The following is a 17,934-nucleotide window of genomic DNA, read 5'->3' on the forward strand; positions in this document are numbered from 1 at the left end:
CAAAAACCCCCCCAGCAGCTATTGCATACCAAGCTGACCTTGTCACATTCCTCTCCTTTCTGTGACACCACAGCGACACCAGGAGAAACAGAAACTGCCCTGAATCTGGGCCCACACTGCATTCAATTTAAATCATACTAAGTTTAAATATTTGTGTCAAAATTCTGATACCAAACTTGTTTCTATTAGGGCAACAGGTGAGATAGGCAGATTAAAAAAAAATAAAAGTTTGGAAGAAACTCAAGATGATGAAACTAGCTTCTAGCTCCCCAGCACCAACTTCTACCCCGAGATCCAGTTCTGTCCTGGTTCAGGTGCCATTAGAGACAGGGGCTTTCTATTGTACCCAGAAAGTTCCTCCTTTCCTTTTCCAAACACGCCATTCCTGCTGGTCTTTGAAGAAGGCTCAATTCAGGTAGGGAAATCCTGTCCTTTTAAAAGGTACTCAGACTTTCACATCAATTAAACTAATTGGCAGCAGGTACATGTACCTTAATCATAACTGCAAACACTCTGTGATTATACCAAATCCTTTCTGAAAAGGAGAGTGCTATTTTAATAGGGCCCTGAAAAACACATATTTAAAAAGAAAAATAGTTTATGTTAGACTGTTTCACTGTATTTCTTTCAAAAGTCAAAGAATCCAAATAAATAACTTTACCCCAATAATCTTATGTGTTCTAAAAATATACCTTACCATTTTTATTTTGTAGCCATGATCTGTTCTTTTTCACCGATCTGCACCTTTAGTAAGGTCTTGCCCCTATGCCCACATATTTTCTTACATTAAATCTTAGGGGTTTAACATGCACAGAGAAACCAGAATTATTTAATGATCTTCTTTTTCATATTTTTAATTAAAAGACTGACAGCTAAAGCGAGTTGATCAGCATCACTCAAACACAAGCCAATTGCAAAGTGCTGTTTCAAATGTAAGAGCCAGGTAGGGCTGCATCAGAAACACAAATTCAAGAGACACAAAGGAGTTAATGGTCTGTCCCTGAAGGAGGCTTAAATCAGCCCCCACATGCAGCACCTGCAAAAGACCTAGCCAAGACTCTTCCAGCCATCACTAACAATCAGGAGTGAACAAGATGCAGGAGAGGAGCACACCGCACAAGCAGCTGCTCTGCCTGGGGCAACTGATATCCCCAGAGACCCAAGTCGCTACAGGACTTTTTTCATCATTTTCCCACCACTGCTAACACTGATTCAGCTTCACTGATGTTACCAGCATTGAAAGCTGAGCAAAGTCAGACTCTCACTGGCAATTCAAACATCACTTTCATTTAGATGTATTTTGAGCTACATGGAATGAAGCTGGTGACTTGTCTGTGCAAGTGGATGAATCAGATAACCAAAGACAATGTTGACAGCACACTGTCCCCCCCAAGTAACAAAGCAGGATCAAGACTCTTGTGGCAGCATACAGTCTAGAGGAACTGCAACGATGGGTGTTCAAGGAGGCTGTTAACTGAGCAGGTGGGTTACAGCTGAAGCATCTCTTCCTCCTTTTGTAACTGGAGTCCTTCATACACCCAAGTCAGACAGTGTTGACTTGTTCACTTAGCATCCTTGAAAAGAAGAAGGAATTATTTCCAGAGAGCGAGCACCTCAATGCAAGTAACAGTCAAAACTAGTTCTATGCACAATCCGAATGGAAGCAGGCAGAGAGCAGTCTTTGGTTACACTAAATTGTACTGCTCTGGCTTCACACATCCCTTCTGGGCCTCCTAAGTTGGAGCATATGTGGGAAACTGCTCAAGTTGGTCTGTTTTCATCTCTACTAACCTAAATGTATTTTCAGGAAGGGAAGTTTGTTATCAGACACATCTAAGTCCTTTTTGTCTCTCTGCACTTTCAGAAGCAGGGAGGTTTGACAGCATGAAGTATGCTTCCTCTAATTTTGCTGGACACTGTCAATTCACTTTATAAGGACATGACAAACTTTGATTCTCAGTGTGCAATGCCATAGCTTTGGGTAGGAAGACTATGCTTATTATGAAAATCTGAGTTTTCATAAATGCAAATTTTTAGACATCCTACACTTAGGGTAAATTTATTCTAACCCTGCAATATGAAAAGGAGAAGCTATTGAAGACATGTCCTACCATGTTTTTGAAGAAAAGAGTGTTCGTTTTTATTTGGTTTTAAGTAGTAAGTGATAGGGAGAGCGGACACTTAAATTGATTACACCACCCAGGAGAAGTCCTTTGGGACACTCAGCTGGAGAAATATTTGCTCCATTCAGATCTGGCTGCCTCAGTCTCCAAGATGCTCAGCCCAGCGAAGGCATTTCTGTGCATACAAAAGCAAAATGTTCAGATGGACAGCAGTCAGTGGAAAACATCAGGATTTCCTCTTTGACACCTGAGTCTACAATGATCTCTCTTACACCATTTTTGACATTTTTAAATGAACAGGCTTCAGTCAGAACTGAGAAACAGTTAATGCAGAAGAACACGTAACAAAGTTGTACTATATCTAAGTGGTTCATGGGACAATCCTCTCTGAATTAATGATATTCTATATTAGATAAAAACTTACTTCCAAGGATTGCTAACTGAAAGAACATTATATACAGCATGAGCAGTTATTGCCACTTGTGAGCTTTACTTCCTTGAGAGTACATTTTTCTTTCTGTGCCATTGCAAAAAGTTACTCCAAGATAATGAAGATTAATTGAAAATGTACTTCAGGTGACTTGAAGATTGTAATCTGTTCAGCTGTTCCTTAGTTTAGGAAAGATCAATACAAATTAAATCAAGTTGTTATCATTATTTTTAAATTATTATATGAAATAAAGTCATCAGAGCTCTGAGCTTCCAAGAGTTTTAAAAAGAAAAGTAAGAAGGAAAATTCAGCTTGCTTGCTTTGTTCTAAATACAACAGCTTGCTTTGTTCTAAATAACTTGGAAAGAGAATTCTCTGAGATACCGCCTGAAAGATCTAAGCATAAAAAATGAGGAAACTTTATTATTTTACTTTCTCTCATGCAAACGTAATGTCTGCTGGCAGAGAAGCAGATACCCACTTTCTGTCCCCAGTAGCCAGGATAAAGGATATGGCCATGGGAAAGCAAATACAGCTTCAACATCCCTGGCAACCATAGGATATAGATAAAAGTGTAACTACAAATTAGAGGGAATTAGAATGAATGAGAAAAGGTTAGAAGGCAGTGTGAAATCCCTCTGATAACCTTCCTAACTCTTCTTTTCCAGAAAGGCAATTTGAAGGTTTTTTGTTTACTGATCTTGGTTTTGGGGGGAGGGGTAGTGTGAGGGGGAATTTGGGGATAATAATGCATACTCTCATACAAGTGGAAGTAAAAAAAGTTAATTACAACTTACAGCTTGCAGTGCACAGGATATTTTAATACTATAAACATGCACATGCATATATAGAAGTAACAGTTTTAATGATGAGAGTATCATGAGCAACAATGAATGAGATCCCATTATAAATGATGTCAGGTATTCAAGGGATGCCTTCACTGTAATTAAGAGATGATGGAGGAAGAAAACTAGGTTTCAGAAATTGAGACCTTTTACACAATGAAGTTCAAGCAATTTAGATTTGTTCTTGTTACAGGACTCTCCTCTTCCATTGTTTGCCATTTTGAATTTAATCTTTTTTCTGTCTCTGGAGTTTTGCCATTCATTTTTCTCGCAGGATCTTTACAGGCTCAGTTTCTGCTGCAGCAGTATTTCATTAGTATTTCTCTACAGAGAAACTTTTTTTTTTTTTTTCTTCCTAACAGAGTATTAGGAGGCTACCTACTGGTGAAATATACTGGCTCTAGTACAACCTCACAATGAAAGCATCAAATGCCCTATCACCCGAGACATTTAAAATTGACTGACGAAAACCTAAGAGAATTTTCCATAGGAAAATGAACCCACATCAGTGAGGGATTACAGGAGACCAAAAACCTAACAGCCCATCTTGTTTCTCTGATTTCTATATCCCCTCTTGTCTGAAAATGTGTAGCATATGTCAGTAACTTGTGTTCCTCTCCAGTCATCTTTTGTGAACAAGAATAATTTCTTCTCCCTATTTCATATGCAGCCCCTTCCTGGTATTCATGTCTGAAAACAGAGTTTGTATATCCTCCAGGGAAAGTTTATTGCAGTGAGGCAGCCACAATGAACAGAAATGTCAAGTCTTAATGACAAGAAAGCAGTTTACTCAAAAGATACTGATCTTGGTATGTAGTAGTGTATGCACAGCTTAGATTATAGGAATTCAACCCTGAAGCAAAAAGGCTCTCAAAGACCCCAGAGCTATGACTGCCTGAAAAGGCCACCTATTGAGTATATGCTTCTCGTTTCTTTCAGCTTTTCAGGCTTGTATTTTCTAGGATTTTTAATTAAAAGATAATAGCAAAAGATTTGGGGGTTTAAAATTAAATTCCCATATTTGTTTAGTTCCGCCAGTAGTCTTTGGCTCTTCCGTTCAAATATCTCACAACTGCCATTGCAAGAAACCAACGTACTCAACATGAATAGTAACATGCCCTTCTCTCTTTCCCTCTTTTCTCCTTCTTTCACAAGCATAGCAGGATGTCAGATCTGAAGAGAAATCTATGCCTTTCCACTGGGATGGGGACAAAAATGCCCCGAGAAACCCCTGGTTTCATTGTGGTCTTCAGTCCATGACACAACACAGCAGAGGAGTTAGTCGGTTCATCAGTACCATGCTGCTGCTTGATAAGCCCCCCACCCCTTAAAGGGTTACAGCCACACTGGAAACCACCACAGCAGCACCTAGGATGACTCCACCTCCATAATCAGATGCTACAGCCCTCGGGAGAGGACTGCATTCACCAGCCATTCTCCCGTTCTCTCAGTCTCGGTTCTGGGGAAGAAGAAACTGGCCTTGAACTACAGCAGCTCCCAGGCTTCCATCTGGAGCCTGACAGGTGAGCAACGACAAGCCTGAATCTCTGGTTCACAGCATGCCCCTGCTCCTGACAAGACTACTGTGAATCAGAGATCTGTGTTCACACTGACATAATTCTCTTCACTGACTTCCAGTGATTCCAAGAACTTATTCTCAATTGCTGCTTTTTCTTTCCCTCTGGAAGAGGGACCGATAACGGTACTTGCGTTGATTTCCCTTTCCCTTATTTCCTTTTATTTGCTAACTCAGTCTTCAGCAAGTATTTCATCACAATTTACAGGTATCCCTGCAATATTACAATATCCCTGCAGGAATAAGGAAGCAATAATTACAACAGAATAAACCAATCCACCACCACGCTCAACATAAAAATACCACAACAACAAAACAAAGACTCTTCCACACCCCTAAACCTGAGCTTCTTTCCCGGAACTTGCTTGGTAACTGAAATTGTTTTTACATTGGATATCTGGCTAGCTTATATTCTTTTAAACACCTTATTCATCTCTGTACTTCCTATGTGATAACAGAAAAAATGTAACAGCTTTTTAATCTAATTCATTTTTATGGCATTCCCTTAAAAGTTAATATTTTAGCTTGCATTTTTAAAGGAAATCAAAACAGTATTTTGTACAGATGAAGGCATACAACTTTTCCAACTAGTCAAAAGTGAAGGTTAAAATCACTTCACTCCAATGCCGTACTTTAAGGCAGATCATGGTGCAGACAAAATACCTTTATACAAGTTTATTTCCTCTGTCTCTGCCCACTTTCCTCTTGCAAGTTGTTACTTCATTTTATAGAGAAGGCTGAAATCCATATAAAGAGTAGAAAGGCACGCAAATTAGAGAAGTGTGTGTCAAGTGGCAGCATAAAAAGAGCAAGCGAGAATTCTGTTCCAGCATATAAGCTCTAAAAAATCTTATACACCATCAACGTGGATTCATTTCCATAAGAAACAAATCGGTAGCTGATGCTGATGAAGGCCGCTGTACACTTTACTGCTAATAAGTGACACCAGGGGCCTTGTTACAAAGTATTTCTAAACATCAGAAATTCTGTAATGGGGCCCCCAAGGGCCACGTCCACAGGCTGCGGACCCTCTTTGTGCCGCATATGCACAGTCACTTGTTTCCAAGGCAACTTACCCGCGCACGAAGGCAGTACAAGGCACTTGGTGCAGAGCGGTTGAGCAAAGCCTTCTCAGTATTTCCATTTTGTGATAGGGCCAGCATATTAGGAAGCAGTCTTTCCTTGATTTTGGACTACAGAATCAGCCTGTATTTATGTATCACCTGGTATCATCATCTGAAGAAGTAATACATCCAAAGAAATAATACAGAATGCCACAACTGACAATGGTAAGGGCAGAATTCTCATTTTAACAGCTAAAAAAACCAAATTCATCCCTTTCACGAGAAAGCAGCTGCAAGACATGAATGAGCACAAGAAGCAGCTGTGTCCCATTCCAGGACCTGAAGGTAGCAGAAGAGTATCTAGGATCATTGGTGTATTCACTCTCACCTTGGAACCTGGTCACGCTGCTGCTGATAATTAACGCCAACCACATTTTCTAGGGTACAGTATCAGTTCTGCCAGCTCCATCTATATCAACCTGCCCATCCACCATCAGACAGCAGCTTTTCCATCACGACAAACATATCTAAAGTAGGGGGGGCAAATAACTATAGACCCCACACACAAACATCCCCAAACCATTATTCATTTCCCTATCTGTTGAAGAATCACTTCATTCACTTGGAAATTTTCAGGCTTTTTTGTAAATGCTGAGGTTTTTATCAACATTAACCTCAGAAGGCCAGGAAAGGTTAGAATATCAGGATTCCATAAAAAGTATGGCTATGTAAGCTAAAAGTAAACAAATCCTACATCATGCTACTTGATCAGTCATCCCATCACAGGAAGACCTTAACAGTAATTGTCCTTGGTAGTCCCAGGTCGAGTCTCACTGCAAAAAAGAAAGTAATCTTTCCTGCACAAATACGCAAGTCTCTCATTAGCTCACAGCTGCACATTAGTTAGCAACATATATTTCTGCTTTAACTCCTGAAGCCAAACAAGGGATTTGGACTGCAATTCCTATGATATTCGGTCTGGGTATCTTGCTCAACCCATTTACAGCTCGAGTCAGCCAATAAAGTCACCTCCACACCTAGGTGCCAGTTTGAACTGCCATGAATCTGTCATGCTTTAGGTGCAAATATGTAAAGCGTCTACAGACATCTTTGTTAAGCCTCTGCTTACCACTACTGGTAATTTAAATACTGAGCTCTGAAGAAGATAAATAGAGATGCAGATAATTTTCAGGTTTTCTGCTAAGGCTACATTTAGTTAATTAGAAAAACACTGACGTATCCCAGAGGAAAGAAGGGAAATAACAAGGTTTTCCTACCCCCCCCCCAGTTAGCAGTTTTTGAGGTAGCAAGGCACTGCTACCTGCCACGGTCACAACCCGAGAGCCTCTCTCCCTCCCCTGGCACAGGGCCGAGCCTGGCAGCAGCACTGACCTGGACAGAAGCACCCACACACAGGGTCAACGTGCAGGGCAGCGGCTTTAAAGGACAGATGTGAAAGGACTCTCCACACTTCCTCCCAGAGCAGCCTCACAGCATCACCCTTGTAAGCTCAGGAAACACATTACCTGCATTTCATTAAAAACAAATCCTAGGAGAGGTTATTTTCCTTTCAAGAAACCAAGCAAGAAATAAGGTTATAGGTACTAAAATACCTACAGTGTATATTAAATTCACTGAAGTTTTGATTAAACATCAGCTTTGCTTCATAATAGATGAAAAAACTTGCTCATGTACAAAAAGCCCCCCCCTTTTGTCTTTTACTCTCTTCAGAATTTGATTTTCTTCTCAGAATAGCATTTCAGATCTCTTTGAAACAATGTGCCCCATGTAGTATGTTTACAGCCATAAACCTGTCATACAGTGGAACACTTCTAGCTAGGCATCTCATTTTTATAGTCTCTTGAGAAGCAGCTGACTTCTCCATGGGTCAACATATTGGAAACCTTACAAAGAAAACCTTACAGGAGGAAGGTTCTCATATTCTCAGCAGAATGAGCTAGTCTCCTCTCTTCCCTCTGTGATATACGTGACGACCTGCAGTGCTACTGTCTTTCCACTTTACACTGAGGATGCACCAAACTCACAGTACTGGAAGTTTTACTGTGGAATGTAGCTTGTGTAAGTGATGCCCCAGCCTGCTGATAACTGTGTCCAAAATAACAGAGGTAGATGCCTTCCTCTCAAAGTATATCTCCAAGTCACAACCTGAATAATGAAATCTACAGCTAAGCCCCCCAAGAGCTCTAAGTACAGTAGAGAAGGCACAACTGAAATACCAAAGCAATTCAGCAAAGCCAGCCTAAGGATCCATGTGCTCTCATTACTACTACCCCAGTGACACTAGCGTTGAACACACAAGCGTCGCAGCGCATTGGCTGCCATTACAAAAGCATCTGTTCCAGCATGGCAGCACATTTAGAAGCAAGCTATGCTTTGTGTTTCCAAGTTTCCCAAAGCCCACAGGGCTGCCAATGAACCAGCATAGCTCCAGAAACAAATCAATGTTTGGCTCTCCTCCCAAAGACGCTTCCTAGCTGCATTATCATTGACAAGGTAACCGATGCTGTCACTGCCTGTCGGATGGCAAATTTGCACAGGTCTTTCGCCACCGGTCTGCCAGTGGGGGATTCTCTTTGTTACAAGGAGAGCAGAGAAACTCTGGAATAAGCAGTTTCTTATTCTCTGGAAACTTCTTATTCCAGAGTTTCTTATAGCTCTCTGTCCTCCTAGCTTCTAAATGAAAGTACTTGAATCCTCTGGTACTGAAACATGGATATAAAACCTCAAATTTATTTGTGGGAATTGCCAGCTAAATGGGAGCTTGCTCCTCTTATCTATGGTATGAAAGAAAGCCTAATCTTTTTTTTTTTTCCTGAATAAAAATATAAAATAGCATCATGCAGCCTTATGAGGAAACTGAACTTTATTTGCTTCAGCACTTGACATTACTCATAGTTAGAAAGGTCAAATTTTATCCATCACCTAAGGAAGATTTCTCCGATTCCAGCTAGTGATGTTGTTGAGAATTTGTTACCTTTAAAACAAAGTTTCTTTCAAAGCTAAGTGTGTTTGCTCCTGAAATATTATGCAGAACTCCAAGCTACTGTATATGCTGACAATACCAGCTGCAAAGGTCTTTGAAAACACTGTTCATACAGCATGAGAATTCTGAACAAATGGAAAGCTTTATAGCAATACAATACACATAATGGTTGCTTTCACAATTCCATTTGACACTTAAATATTTAAAAACAACAAGGGACATATTGGTTATTTATTTTCTTTTTTACTTTAATTCTAGTTCTGAAAATAGTTTCTAACTTAGTTATTTTAAACCAGAAATGGCACCATTTTAGCACTGAACTTGTGGGCAATTCATCAGGTTGTGAATTCTAACCTGACACTTACAATACACCAAATGCTTTTTCAATGCTGCTGTTGCACCATCTGCTTTGATATTGCTTCAGAATTATACTTAAAAATATGTAGCTGGAAGCAAAACGAGGTTTATAGAATTTGACTACAATCTATATCTTTCTTGGAGGGAGGATTAATCTTCAGTGCTTGAAAGCTTTTATGCTTTATAATTTTTGACAACATTTGAAAAACAGAACACAACTGGCACTGCCACAAGGATGTAAAAGTTTGTTCCTTTCAAGTCCTAAAATAGTGATGTTCTTGCTAAGTTCTTCTAAAGAATATTTTGTGTGGTGTCATTTTTCTCTAACCCACAGATATTGCCAGGGTTTGTTTTAAAGATTCTTCCACGTGGGTATAAGACCAAAGTATTATGTAACTTCAGAATGCTGCAGTAAAACAGATCTGTGAAGGGTAAAGCCTGTGTTATTTTCTTACAGACTGTAAAGAGCAAAACAACTCAAAATCTCAATTCTTTTGTGAACAGACATAGCATAAACGAATGAAGAGGTTTCATATTGTTACAGCTTCATGTCATAGTATAAATAGTGCAGATTTTACAGTTTCAGTTGAAAATTTATATGGAATAATCAAGTTGCAGAGTAGGGAGGCAGACAGTTTTATGAGATGTACTGTAATTGTTCTGATCTATTCCTGCTACTGATGAAATAGGGGCAATAAAGTGAAAATCTCAGTTTCTTTGTCCTCGGTCTGAGTATGACCTAAATGCTGCAAATCTTGACAAAAATTAAGCTGTTTCTGCATGTGAGTTGGCTCTATTGTTGGAAATATTTATTAGGAAAACAGATTTTACTAGAATTGTTGAATGTGAGGCTCTCCAGCCTTCCTCTAGGGCATCTAGCCCTGACCTCTGTCAGAAATAGAATCCAAAACTAGGTGGATCAGGAGTTTAAGCAGCACTGTAAACCTCATTCTGATTTGTCATTATTCCAAGCAAAAAACCCAAAAAACAACACTCTCAATTTTATCTTTTTGAACTTTTCATAACTACTGGAACATAAAATAAAGATGAAGTAGGTAAGGTGTATTATTATTTTCATGCCTTTAAAAAACATTTATAAAATACAAAAAAGGAAGAAACAGTGTGGACATACCATGTATGCTAACACACTACCCTTCACTGTAGGTTTCTTACACTTTTTTCCCTGGTAAATTTTAAATGTGCAAGATGAATTTTACCACTTCTCAAGAGGATTTATTCCTTAGGCCAGATCTAGCAATTCCTTGACCGACCAAAGGCAAAACTGTGACTTGAAGCATTACCACATTTCTACAGAGGGTGCTCTGCTGCTCTGAGTTTTCAAGAGACATGGTCACTATTCTCAGAAATCAGAAGCAAGTGCAGTGATTCTGCATGTTGAGCATGAGGTCAATGGAGCATCAGATACCACTTCACGAGTGGATGTACCATTGATTAGAAAACAGTGAATGTGTACATGATCGCTATTTTTCATTCAGCCCTTCATTCATTCAAATGTATCTTCCAACACTGTTTCATACTTCAGAAATTCTTTCTGAGTGCTAAGAAGGCAATAAGGAAAATTAATCCTTGCATTAATTTTCTGCTTATTTATCCACTTCAGTTAGGAAGTTTGGGACACCACCACTTCCCCAGGGCTCACAAAGGCGTGTGTGTATTCCCTCTTTTCACCCATAGGTTGATACTGTTGTAAACTGACATCAGAGCTAGTCTATATTCTTCAAGTTGGTTACCCCATCAGCTTCTTCTGTCTCAAATACACGTTTCTGCACACTTCTCTAATTCTGCCACTTGCTTACATGACCCCAGCCTCTCTCCTCATTTCCCATCCATTGCACTTTGCCCCACCCTCCTCCAGCCTTCTTTTACCCATCATAGCAACATTTTTGCACAAACATCTTTGAACGTTTATCATTTTGTAGTTCTCACTTAGGGGTGGCTCCCTCTTATAGGGTCATTATTCTATAATTATCTCCTTAAAGTTCCCATTTGCTGTGGAAAAAGAAGAGCAAAACATAGTAAGATTGCTGACACATTAAGGTTTCTGCCTGTCATGCTTTTGCATTTCCTTCCTTTTCTGTTTATCTGTTTCTTTTTCAGAGCTCTTTGCAAGAAGGATTGTACTAAGGTCCATAACTAGGGCTCTCAGATCAGGGTAGCAGTAGTGATAACACTGCTTCCAAAGCAGAATGTGCTTTGTGTTTGACACACAATAAAAAGCAAATTTCACATCCATGCTTTTTATTGAAATGTGTGATGCTAATTCAACTGGAAGCACTCAAATCATCTTTCAAAAACTAATGCTGCAGTGACTGAGGATTGCTCAGCTCGATGGATTAAAAACATTATATTTAACTTCACACTGTCCAGCTGTGTAGGCAAGAGTTATTCTCATGTTATGAATAGGAAACTGACACACAAAAAGAAGATGTGGTTTACAAACATCGTGCACTAACTCAGCCCCAAAGTATGTTTAGGGCTGGAAATCATTCCTCCCCCTGATCAATCTCACAGAACAGCACAATCTCACAGAAACCTGTACACAGCCAAGCTGCCATTCTGAGCCTTCCCTTTTCATAATGCTGAATATTTCCAGAGAACCAACAGTCTCAGTTGCACAGGATGACCCCGCTGAACCCAGAATGAACCCTACATATCCCCAAATTAATATATATACACGTATATGTGTTAAGTATAGCTTTTAGCTTGCTTTGCTTGTTTATTTATAGAACTTAGACTTTTCTGGTAGTACTGCAACATGCATGCAACTCTGGTATATTCTGTAATGCTCTTCAAGAAGGCCCAGAGTAGCATATTTATGTTTTGGCAACACATGTGAATCTATGCTGCTGCCTCAATTAAAAAATTATCTGAATTGCCTTTGGCAAAGCAAACTGTCCCTTCCAACCCATACTAATCTATGATTCTATGATTCTATATACACACAAAAAGACTAATCTGAAACATTCTGTGAGGGTGGTGAGGTGCTGGCACAGGTTGCCCAGAGGAGCTGTGGCTGCCCCATCCCTGGCAGTGTTCAAGGCCAGGTTGGACGGGGCTTGGAGCAACCTCATCCAGTGGAAGGTGTCCCTGCCTGTGGCAGGGGGTTGGAACTGGATGAGCTTTAAGGTCACTTCCAACCCAAACCAGTCTGTTATTATATGATTAACTGAGGCTCTTGAGTGTATGTTACAGTTTAAAAATAAAAGCAAACCACCATTTTCTTCTTCTAGTGCAGACAAAAATAAATGGCAGCCAATTCATTTTAAACAACATTTCTGCACACAAAGTTGGTGACATAATTAAGAAATGTATCCAAGCTATTACTAATTTAACATAGCTCATCAATACTACCATCAGAGAGCTGTTTATGGCCAACAGTGTCACAACTGAATTTAAGCATTGTAAATACAAATATATTTTATTCATAGAAAATTCTTGTGACTTCAATTATGCAATAAGTATTTATTTGGAATTCATTATTTTTTGTTTGATAACCATCATTAATTCATGTTCAACTGATTAAGCCTGTTGTAAAGCTTTAGAGAGCATTAAACAAGACAAAATATAGATTTGTAGAGCTCTGTACAAATTCCCTGCAACTTCTGATCTGGAATCTGTGGACGATGACGTTATGCTTTTTCACATGACCACTGAATTTTATGTTACAATAGCATTGCTAATCATGGAAATATATCATAAGTCTATTAAAAACAATGTAGATCTCTGGACAAGAAAAGAAATCTACTGATTTAGTAGAGCTTTGCTCCTTTTAGACTGCACAAAGTTATTGCTCTTTTCACTATCCTTTTTCATTTCTGCATATGAGATTAAGATGTAGGGTGTTTCCTCTCCCCACCTCCACGTCATTTTGCAAGCATGCGAGTGCTTGCTTATCAACCAGCCAAGCTCTCAGCACAACTGCTTCAGTCAAAAAGGGTGGTATGTTTAAGTATACACAGTAAATTTAATCTTCCTCCATGTTTTTTCTTAAGCAAAGAGAGTGATAAAATTTGCATTGGAATATAAAGTAAGGTTCATATGTTCGTGAGCTGACTTTTCTTTTTATATTCTTTTTGCTTCAGTTTCCTGGAGCTAAGAAAACAGAGGCAAAAAGAACAAATTACAACAACACATATGTGACAGAGAAACAAAGACAACAACACTACTGTTCTCTATAGTTCCTGTTCCACAGAAAAATCTACTTTAGTTATCCAAGGAAAGAAAAGTCCAGGCTGATGCATAAAACCATTTTACTGAAGTCAACAAAAACTGAAGACAGAAAGACTATGCTGGAAATTAAGCCCAATTAGCGAATAAAAGAATGAAAGGAATTGCTCTTTCCATTTCACTTTCTTCCTTCAATATTCTGGTTTTGAGATCTTCTGGGTTTTTTTGGAGAGAAAGCATGGACCAAAAGGAGCAAGTGCACCGTTACAGTAGCTGTGCTGCACATCTAGGACCCGTGAATTCACTGTTATTTTCATTTGTAAAATGGTTACTAAAAGGCAAAGACCAGAGACTTGAAGGATGTAGGTGCTTCAGTGTATGTACTGAACAGCACACCCAGTTGAGCTAATGTGGCCAAGCACCTCAACCCCACTGCCTTCACTTTACATCTTTATTTGGTACCTTTTTGCTTTTGCCACTCATCTGAAGAAAAAGCCTAACTAACTTTGCTGTCCAGTACTGAATCTTTTGGTTTGTGAGCCCTCCATCAGAAATAGGCAGCTATAAATGACACTTTAATCCAAACATTGTCTGTGTTTGCCAGGTCTAAACCCATCAGTGATCACTGCTGGATTACAAGTACTGGAATCAAACATTCTCTTTGTTACTGTTTTTCTGTTTCTATCTATTCTGTAAAATTAGAGAGGCATGTAAGCAGCATTAATGCTTTTTCACATTCACCAAAATTACTGCAGCAGTTCCACGTTTTCAGCAGCAAGCACAAGACATCTGCTTCACTATCACCTCTAAACAAACCCTCTCTGCATCTTACCCTTCATGTTCATGTACAGCTGTAGTCTGCCTGGTTTTGGAAGGAATTCCATAGAAGTCAACAGATCCATAGCAGTGTCTCAGTCTGTACACTGATTCAATGACCATCCTCTTTCTGAAGCATGATTAGCGGCCTAGAAAACTTTCTATCCAAAAGCAAGTCTCACCAATACTTTGCTTGCATGTTAGCCTGAAAAAACTACAGGTGTAGTGAAAAGACTGTAAACAACTTTTCTCCAGTTTGTCACTTCCTTTGTACCAGAAGAGAGTCTCTTCTGCAGTGCCTGTTCTGCATGTGTTTAAGATTACACTTTAAGGAAACAGACAGTTTGAGTTGCAGTAATGACCCTGAACATTGTGCATCTGTATCCTGAGTCAAAGAAGTTAATCCTTTTTCTATCAGGCACAGTACAGAAACAGAATGGCACAGACCTGTATTTATTCTTGGGGGCATGGTTTTTATGAAATCAATTTATTAAACGTTATGTGGATGATCAAACTTAGTGGCATAATACTATTGATATTATGATTGATCTAGGAGTCCTCACCAAATGGCTATAACTTTGCTGTGAAAGATGTTATACAACTTCACAGCGTCAGAACTGCTGCTGGTCCAAACTCACTTAATATGAGGAAAATGCATCTTGATTTCACTTCCTGCAACCTTTCTATAAGCTTTCTCATGTGCATAACCATCTACTCTCCTTACACTGCCATGCTTACTTTTTAGAAGTATCACAAAAGTATTTAATTTCTTCCCCTTCCAAAGCTCAATATGAACTCAGCCAGAACATATTCTTAAAATTACTTCTCTCCATAAAACCAAGAACCAACCACTGACTTCTGAGTTCACACAACTGCTGGAAAACTCATCTGTGAAGCTGACTTTTGAAATTTCTAGCACCACAGACACCTACGTCACACACTAGCTCTAAGAATTTAATTTGAATTTGTCAAAACCACAACATGGTCACTTTGCAGTGAGCCTGTGAAATTATATGTAGGACAAAAGACAAAGTGATATATTTAGAACCACAACTGAAACAGGTAATGTAACTCCACATGCAGCAAGAAAGCTTTTGTATAGTAAAGGAAATATCCAGAACATCAAATACTACAGTATTAGTGATTGCTTTTGGTGATAAAATATATTATTCATAATAATTCATATTAAATTCAATTCAAATATTAATACTGAGAGATATTATTCATAAAGTAAATACTGGTTATCAGTCAGCACTACTAAAAATCAAGATCAGAAATTCTGAGAGTGCCTCATAAAGTAATCCTTCATGAAAGGAAAGATATTGCTGGTTTCAATGAAAATCAATGCAGTGGAATAACTGATTAAAGACTGAAAGAACAGCTTGCTTGTCCTTTAGTGACAGCACTGGATTCTAAAATGAAACCCAGCAGGTAGGAAGATGCTAAGTGGATTTAAAGAGCTCTCCTATCATATAGTGCTTGAATACCAAATTACAGTTTCTTTAAACACATTACTGGTCCCACCTATTAACTTTGTTTCTTGTTGGATTGTGGGTTTGGGGGGGATTGGTTGGTTGGGATTTTTAAGAAATCCAATTGGAAATGTACTGAGGTAATACCTCTCTGAACTAAGCAATTCTTTTTAATGAACCATCATTGCTCACCAGTAATAATCTTTTTTTCTCATACTGCTAGAGAGCCCATGCAGGCACTCACACATATTCTGTATTCTACAGTACCAGAGAGGAGACCATCTACAATTTTTACTCATTAAGCCTTTACCTAAACTGAGGTAGCAATACAGTCATCCCGGGGAACATGACTGCTTAGAAAACTGGTAATAGTACCAAGTTCTCTTCTACTGACTTAAATCAGGCACATAACAAAAAAAGCTACTGTCATTTCCATTAATCTAAGATAGTTTGCTCACCACTTCCTGCTGTATCCTTTTTAGCTAAGTAGAGAATTCTTTTTGTTGAGAACTGAAGTGAGCAGATGGACACAACATTCAAATACAATAATGCTGCTTTACATCTCTTTGACAGTATAACAGCACTGCATATTAGTGTAATTTACTCCCACTTCAAGTCTCCTTTTCACTGACAAAACAGCATGAAGAAATCTTCATGTAAATGAAAATAAATCCCCCGTGAATTCTAGGACAAAATTATGACGTAGTGAATGCAAAACAGTGAACAAAACTTGGATGTGGATGGAAAACACACAATTAAAATATCAATCTGACTTGAGGGCTTTCTCAGTATTGCAAAATAAATAGGGAATGTCTATTTAGTTCACACTTAGACAACAAATCATAATTTCTCTGATCTCTAGAGATGATATCAGTGAGGCACATGATTAATACGTTATGGTATATTAATCACACATTATGGTGTGTCTGTATTCTGTTGCTAGTGTTGCACATGAACTGCCTGGGAGGATTTCAGTCTCTTGCAGTGGCTACTTAACATCTCTCTGGCAGTATGGAATGATCCACGGGGATCATTCTCAGAACAGCAAGAAAATTAAACCCTGTATCTTATGAGAGGTAACATCAAATGGCATCATTAGATGTTGAGCACCTACAGGATACTTCATCATGCAAAAGATTGCAGGCTGTCAGAGACCTTGCTGCTATGTTACCACAGTATAGTTACACATATTTAGAGACAATGCTGCTGTCTATGCTGCTTCCAGACTTCAGTAAGCTCACAAAATGTTCAGACAGGCCACTGATTTAGCAGAGCTGCTTTATAAAAATGAAAAAATACCAAAAAGTTGCTGCCTTCATGCCATCCAGTTCTCACACTATTCAGGAAGCAGGGAGGAGGAGCGTGCACAAAGGAAGCCTCTCCCCTACCCTGCAGAATCCATGCTGGAAGATGCTGTGTGCTCTGGAAATGATACAGCTTGGGATGCAGAGTCACCTGGGGCAGCCTGGACACAGGGGATTTCTTAAATTCCATTGCTAACAAGATTGTGTGTATTACACATTCTCACAGGATATCATTTTGCAATCCTCCCCCCACAGGAATACCAGCATATGTTTTACTAACTACTCCAAGGAGTAGCTTTATACAAATGAAATAAGTCACACAAGCACACCACCTAATACTTTTCCCACACAGAGTTTACTAAGCACAGGGAAGTAACTTGAAGTTTAAGACAGTCCTGCAAGGCTCCCACATACATCTATCACATACTCTAGAGCTTTTCCTTCTCCTGCTTTTTAAAATTATGAGGAAAGAATCCTCCTCTCTGATGTGACATATAGTCTACTTCTTCAGGCAAGCCCTTGTCTACTTACTGAAACACCTGACTAAACTGCAGTTCTTCACCTGTGCTACCCTCTATGCCTCATGTCAATCTTCCTTTAAAATTGAGAGCAAAACAAAGGCAAACTAGTATTCCCATCACCATGAAAGTTTTGGGCCAATGAAGATGTATCCTAAGCATTCATAATTAGATTTCACAACCAGACAGATTTCATAAACTAGTTTTCCATCCTGTTTATCAGCTGGTATTAACTAG

This window comes from Strigops habroptila, chromosome 4, assembly GCF_004027225.2.
Source record: "Strigops habroptila isolate Jane chromosome 4, bStrHab1.2.pri, whole genome shotgun sequence".
Taxonomy (NCBI): domain Eukaryota; kingdom Metazoa; phylum Chordata; class Aves; order Psittaciformes; family Psittacidae; genus Strigops; species Strigops habroptila.